At 36.0% G+C, this 6,115-nt stretch overlaps 1 long non-coding RNA gene across 1 annotated transcript; it reads left to right on the top strand.

Annotated features, from left to right (window-relative positions):
* The first annotated feature begins 268 nt into the window (after positions 1–268).
* LOC142171532 (uncharacterized) lies at positions 269–2,016 on the top strand. The gene is made up of 2 exons (XR_012701159.1): positions 269–1,269; positions 1,566–2,016. It is a non-coding gene; the product is annotated as an uncharacterized LOC142171532 (long non-coding RNA).
* Positions 2,017–6,115: the final 4,099 nt, after the last annotated feature.

The following is a 6,115-nucleotide window of genomic DNA, read 5'->3' as shown; positions in this document are numbered from 1 at the left end:
ATTATTGCATAAAGGTAAATTATTTATAAATAAGGAAAGGGGTCATTCTTTTTGGCACGGATTAAAAAGGAAATAGATTCACATAAATTGTAACGGAGGGAGTATTTTTTTTCCTCAACTATGCTACTGATAAGTTTGAACGCTGAACCTCAATTGCAGAAGGCAGGGACTAACCAAGTGAGTTAGCCCTTAGCCTCTGACACTAGAGTTTAATGATGAGATGTGAAGAACTTGATTGTGGCCAGGTTCCTTTTTTGATTATTTGAGTCAATTCCTTTTCTTGTTCTTGTTTTTTTTTTTTTTGGTAAAGAAGATAAGAGCTTCTTGTCGGGCTCCAACATGGAGGTCAACTGGTCAACTCCCACATGGAGATCTCAGTCTTCAAGTTTACATCAAAACTAGATTCATTCTAAATTGAATTTAGTTGCAGAGATGGAATTAGGAATGTTTCCTATGGAGTATATTATTTTTGGAAAAATCAAATAACTAAGTTGATCTGCTAAACATGTAAAGCACATCAAACTAAACTTAGTATTCCCTACGGTTAGGTTAATTCATAAATTCGTTTCGTCAGCTAATTTAGTAACCTCTTGTATAAATGTCCTATATTAGTTTAAAATCAATATCTATCTCTTGTATAACATATAGTATTAGGTCAATATTAGAATGATACAAGGTAATTCAATCTTTTATGTATTTGAAAATGGCACTCAAGTTACAGTTGGAGTCGACAATTTTTTCATCCCAAATGCTTCCCCTGTAGCATTTCCATTAATTCTAAAAAACGTTAAAGTACTTCTCAACCCTTGTGTGCTAGAACATCATCATTTCTAAGTTCTAAGCAAAAGTTATGTTGAAGCCTAAAATAAAGTTGTAGCAAAGGCTTTTGTCTTCTGGTATAAGCCAGAACATTAATCTATTATTGGTTAACTACATCCTTCTACTTCAACCACTACTAAAATAGACAAGTTTTAAAAAGAAAATAATACAATTCAGAAGGTGGAGCAGGTTATAATAGGCAAGTTTAGTTATTTTGAAGAATAAAGTAATGATGCCAACAAACTTTGCTTCAGAAGAAGGTAAGTTGTGAGCTGGCTAGTCTTTTTAAAAAGGAATAGACAAGTTTGAGAGACAGCCTATCCACATGCAGCCTCGAGCATATTACAACTAAATATCTTTCCTTAGCCTCCTACTTAAGCATACTTAGTTCCTCCATTACACAAAAGTATCTGTTCCAAGAAGCTCAACCTCTGTTAATTCCCTATAGAGGTAACTCCCAAGCCCTTTCTCTTTCTTCCTTCTTCATAAAACATTTTAGTGAAACTTAGATGAGGATTTAGGATTTAAATTTGATGTATTCAAGATGTAAGTTTCTTAAAACCGAACTCATTGTACTTTTGAGATTAAGAGTTCAAAATTTTATTCTTATTGAAATTTTAGTAGTTTTTAGACATATATATCTATATTTCGTGCTAAAAATACTGAATTCAGTTAGCAACTCCGTCTGTGTTTAGTGAAATTTGTATTTGAGTTATACTCACATTTTTCTTTCTTTTTTATTGAAGGACATTTTCTTGATTGGTGGAAACACATTTGAGGCTTAGTAAAGGGAAACCAAGATTTGATAGGATTGATGGCAACTGAGGCACCAAGTTGGGCAGATCAATGGGGGTCAGGAGGATTTGGTGCAATGGATGAAGAGGAGAGTCACAAAAGCAACAAAGAGAATGATAGCAACAAGAAAGGCAGTTCATCAGCAGGACTTGGCAAAGCAAAAGCAGTGGCAGTGGCTGGTGCTCAAAAGGTGAAGAATGGCACTTCAATGGGCATCAAATGGGTTAAAAGAAAATGTCAAAAGAAAAACTCCTCTTCTACTTGATGATATCAGATTCTCTTATATAGATTTCTGTAAGAACATTCAAGATCCAGATCTATTAGATCTATTGTTTAGATTAGAAATGTTTTAACCAATTGTTCTCCTATTCATCAAGGAAAGAGTTTACCCAAGTCCTTGTGATATTTTTGGCAAGATATTAGTTGATTGTTACGCAACATCTATCTATATTCTTATGACAAATAATAAGTGACTTTTAATTCTTGACCACTGTAGGCTTCATCCTATTCAGCCATAAAATTTGGCTGGCAATTCTTTCTTGGAGCCAAAGTTTGGAAATAACAGGTGGAGATTAATGCATCTCCGGTAGCATTCTTGGGGGCTACTTATTTTGCTCCCAGGAGGAGCTCTCTCACTTCTTCAAACACACCAACAAAGAGAGAGAAAGAGTGAGGCATCACAGACAGAGTATAAGAAAATAGTATGTGAGAAAAATAGAGAGTGTGAGCGATATTATAGTGAGGAAGGAATTTCAAAAGAGGGTTATTTCTTTTTAGTGTTGTAGTGGTCTTTGGAGTATTTTACTTGGATCTACAAAGTATAAAAAATCTTACATAAATGTCCCAAATAAGTTTTAACTTACCAACCTCTAGCCATTAATCATAGACTTACCAAAACTAGTCAAACACATATAAAAATTGAAAACCCAAATAAATAAGGTTCTTTCTCAATACAAATCACACACAAAGATCTCTTTCCATAATTTTAAGTGTGATCAGCAACATTAGATGCAAGACAGGATGGGGTAGCAAATAAGTTGATGAAATACAAAAAAAAATATATACAAGATTCCAAAAATCTAAGCAAAAAGGACCTTTTTCAATGGGTATGGTTGAAATTAATTGAAAACATATAGATGAGTCAATATATAAAATTTGATGAAAGATTGAAGGTGATTTGGACTAATTTGGTGTCAAAATTCGTAGTTAAAAGCGAGTTCAAAGATTTCTTTTGCGATACATAAATCGAACTTGTATCACGCATGTATCACACACACAGGTATACATGTGATACACATTTAATACAAATATGATACATATGTGATACACAAATGATACATAGTATGATACACAAATGATACATAGTATGATACACAAATGATACATAGTGTGATACACATATCATTTTTTTCATGTTTCATCTTCTACTTCGAATTTTCAATTCAAACCACCTCAAAACTCCGATAAATCATCCGAAATTTGAGACTTAAACTCCTTATAATGTACCCAATCTATTCTAATAACACTCACTCAAAAGAAAGTAAAATTTTGACCTTTTGTTTTGCTACAAATAGTTAATTGGCTAATATTAGTAACATTTGGCTAATATTAGTAATATCTAATGAATTAGCCAATTTTTATAATAAGTTACTTATAAATAGACATAACTGGTAGTTTCCTAAATTTCTTTCTATAGTGATATCAGTTGCTCCTCTCGGGGTTGTGATTTTTTCCCTTATTCAGAAGGGTTTTTCACGTAATTATCTTGGTATCGTTGTCACTCTTTTATTATTGTTGATTACGGTATCTCAGTGCTACATTATTATTCTGCATTTATTACCGTGAATAGTATTTCCGTGGGAAGTTTATTCCCAACAACTGGTATCAGAGCATAGGTTCTGCTCGTTTATAGAAATACTATTCACGATCGGTAGTACTATACTCGGTGAAAACAAAATGTCTGCAGTAAAGTACGAGGTAGCAAAATTCGACGAAGATAGCGGTTTCTCAACATGGCAAAGAAGGATGAGGGATCTGCTCATTCAATAATGATTACACAAGGTACTAGATGCTGATGCCAAAAAGCCTCATACCATAAAAGCTGAGGATTGGGCTGATTTGGATGAAAAGGCTGCTAGTGTAATTAGGTTATATTTATAAGATGATGTGGTAAATAACATCATTGATGAAGACACCGCATGTTGGACAAGGTTTGAAATCCTATACATGTCCAAAACGTTGACAAATAAATTGTACTTGAAGAAGCAAGTACACGCCCTACACATGGGTAATGGTACGAATTTTTTGTCACATTTAAATATATTTAACGGACTAATCACACAGCTCGCCAACCTCGGAGTAAAGATTGAGGAAGAAGACAAAGCCATCTTGCTTTTGAACTCGTTGCCATCTTCGTACGATAATTTGGCAACAACCATCATGCACGGTAAGACCACCATTGAGTTGAAAGACATTACATCGACTCTTCTACTCAATGAGAAGATGAGAAAGAAGCCTGAAAATCAAGGACATGTTGTCATCACAGAAGGTAGAGGCAAGAGTTACCAAAGGTGTTCGAGCAACTATGGTAAATCCTGAGGTCATGGGAAGTCCAAGAACCGATCCAAATCAAAAGTCAAAAATTGCTACAATTGTGATCAACCAGGTCACTTCAAAAGAGACTGCCAAATTTAAGTAAGGGCAAAGGTGAAAGCAGTGGCCAGAAAAATGATGACAACACAACCACCACGGTGCAAAACAATGATAATGTTATTCTCTTCATGAATGAGGAAGAGGAATGCATGCACTTGGCATGTCCAAAGTCAGAATAGGTGGTTGACATAGTAGCATCTTACCATGCCACATCGACAAGAGAACTTTTTTGCAGATATGTAGCAGGTGATTTCGGCACTGTAATAATGGATAACACAAGTTACTCAAAGATTGCGGCGATTGGTGACATTTGTATCAAGACAAATGTCAGATGCACATTGGTTCTAACGGACGTACGGCATGTACCTGATTTGTGTATGAACTTGATCTCGAGAATTGCTTTGGACCGAGATGGGTAAGAGAACTATTTTGTAAATCAAAAGTGGAGACTCATCAAGGGATCATTGGTGATTTCAAAGGGAGTTTCTCATGGCACGTTGTACATGACAAATGCAGAATTATGCCAAGGTGAATTGAACGCGGCACAATATGAGATTTATGTAGATTTGCGGCACAAAAAATGGGTCATATGAGCGAGAAGGGATTGCAGATTCTTGGCAGGAAATCATTCATCTCTTTTTCCAAAGGTACAATGGTAAAACCTTGTGACTACTATTTATTTAGTAAGCAACATAGAGTCTCATTTTAGACATCGTCTAAAAAAAATTGAATATGCTTGATTTAGTATATTCTGATATTTGTGGTCCAATGGAAATTGAATCAATGGGCGGTAACAAATATTTTATTACTTTTATTGATGATACTTCACGTAAATTATGGGTTTATATCTTGAAAACCAAATATCAGGTGTTTCAAGTTTTCCAGAAGTTTCATACCTTGGTGGAAAGGGAGACAGGTCGAAAGCTAAAGCGTCTCCAAACTGACAATGGAGGTGAGTACACTTCAAGGGAATTTGAAGAGTATTGTTCGAGCCATTGGATAAGACATTAAAAGACAGTTTCTGGAACCCCACAACACAATGGTGTAGCTAAGAGGATGAATTGCGCCATTGTTGAGAAGGTGAGAAGCATGCTCGGCATAACGAAACTGCCAAGTCATTCTGGGGTAAAGCAGTTCAGACAGCCTGTTACCTGATAAATAGGAGTCCATCAGTTCTATTGGAGTTTGACACCCCAGAGAGAGTTTGGACCGACAAGGAGGTATCCTACTCGCATTTGAAGGTGTTCGGTTATAGAGCTTTTGCACATATACCAAAGCAGTAGAAAACCAAGTTGGATGATACATTCGTTCCCTACATATTCATTGGATATGTAGATGAAGAGTTCAAATACAGATTGTGGGATCCTCTAAAGAAGGTCATCAGAAGCAGAGAGGTAGTCTTTCGAGAAAGTGAATTTGGAACTGCAGATGACCAGTTAGAAAAGTCCAAGAATGGTATAATCTCTAACTTTGTTACCATTCCTTCTATTTCTAACCATCCCACAAGTGCAGAAAGTATGACCGATGAGGTTGTCGAGTAGGGGGAGCAACCTGATAAGGTTATTAAGCAGGGGGAGAAACTTGATGATGATGTCAAACAAGTGGAGTACCCCACTCAGGGAGAAGAACAACCTCAACCTCTAAGGAGATTAGAAAGGCCAAGGGTAGAGTATCGTAGGTAACCTTCCACATAATATGTCCTCATCAGTGGTGAGGGGGAGCCAGAAAGTCTTAAGGAGGTGTTGTCCCATCCAGAAAAGAACTGGTGGATGAAAGCCATGCAAAAAGAGATTAAATCTCTATAGAAAAATGGCACGCACAAGTTGGTTGAACTTCCCAAGGGTAAAAG

The sequence above is a fragment of the Nicotiana tabacum genome, chromosome 17 (assembly GCF_000715075.1).
Source record: "Nicotiana tabacum cultivar K326 chromosome 17, ASM71507v2, whole genome shotgun sequence".
NCBI lineage: Eukaryota > Viridiplantae > Streptophyta > Magnoliopsida > Solanales > Solanaceae > Nicotiana > Nicotiana tabacum.
Note: the sequence above shows the minus strand (reverse complement) of the source record. Positions and strands in the feature narration are given on the sequence as shown.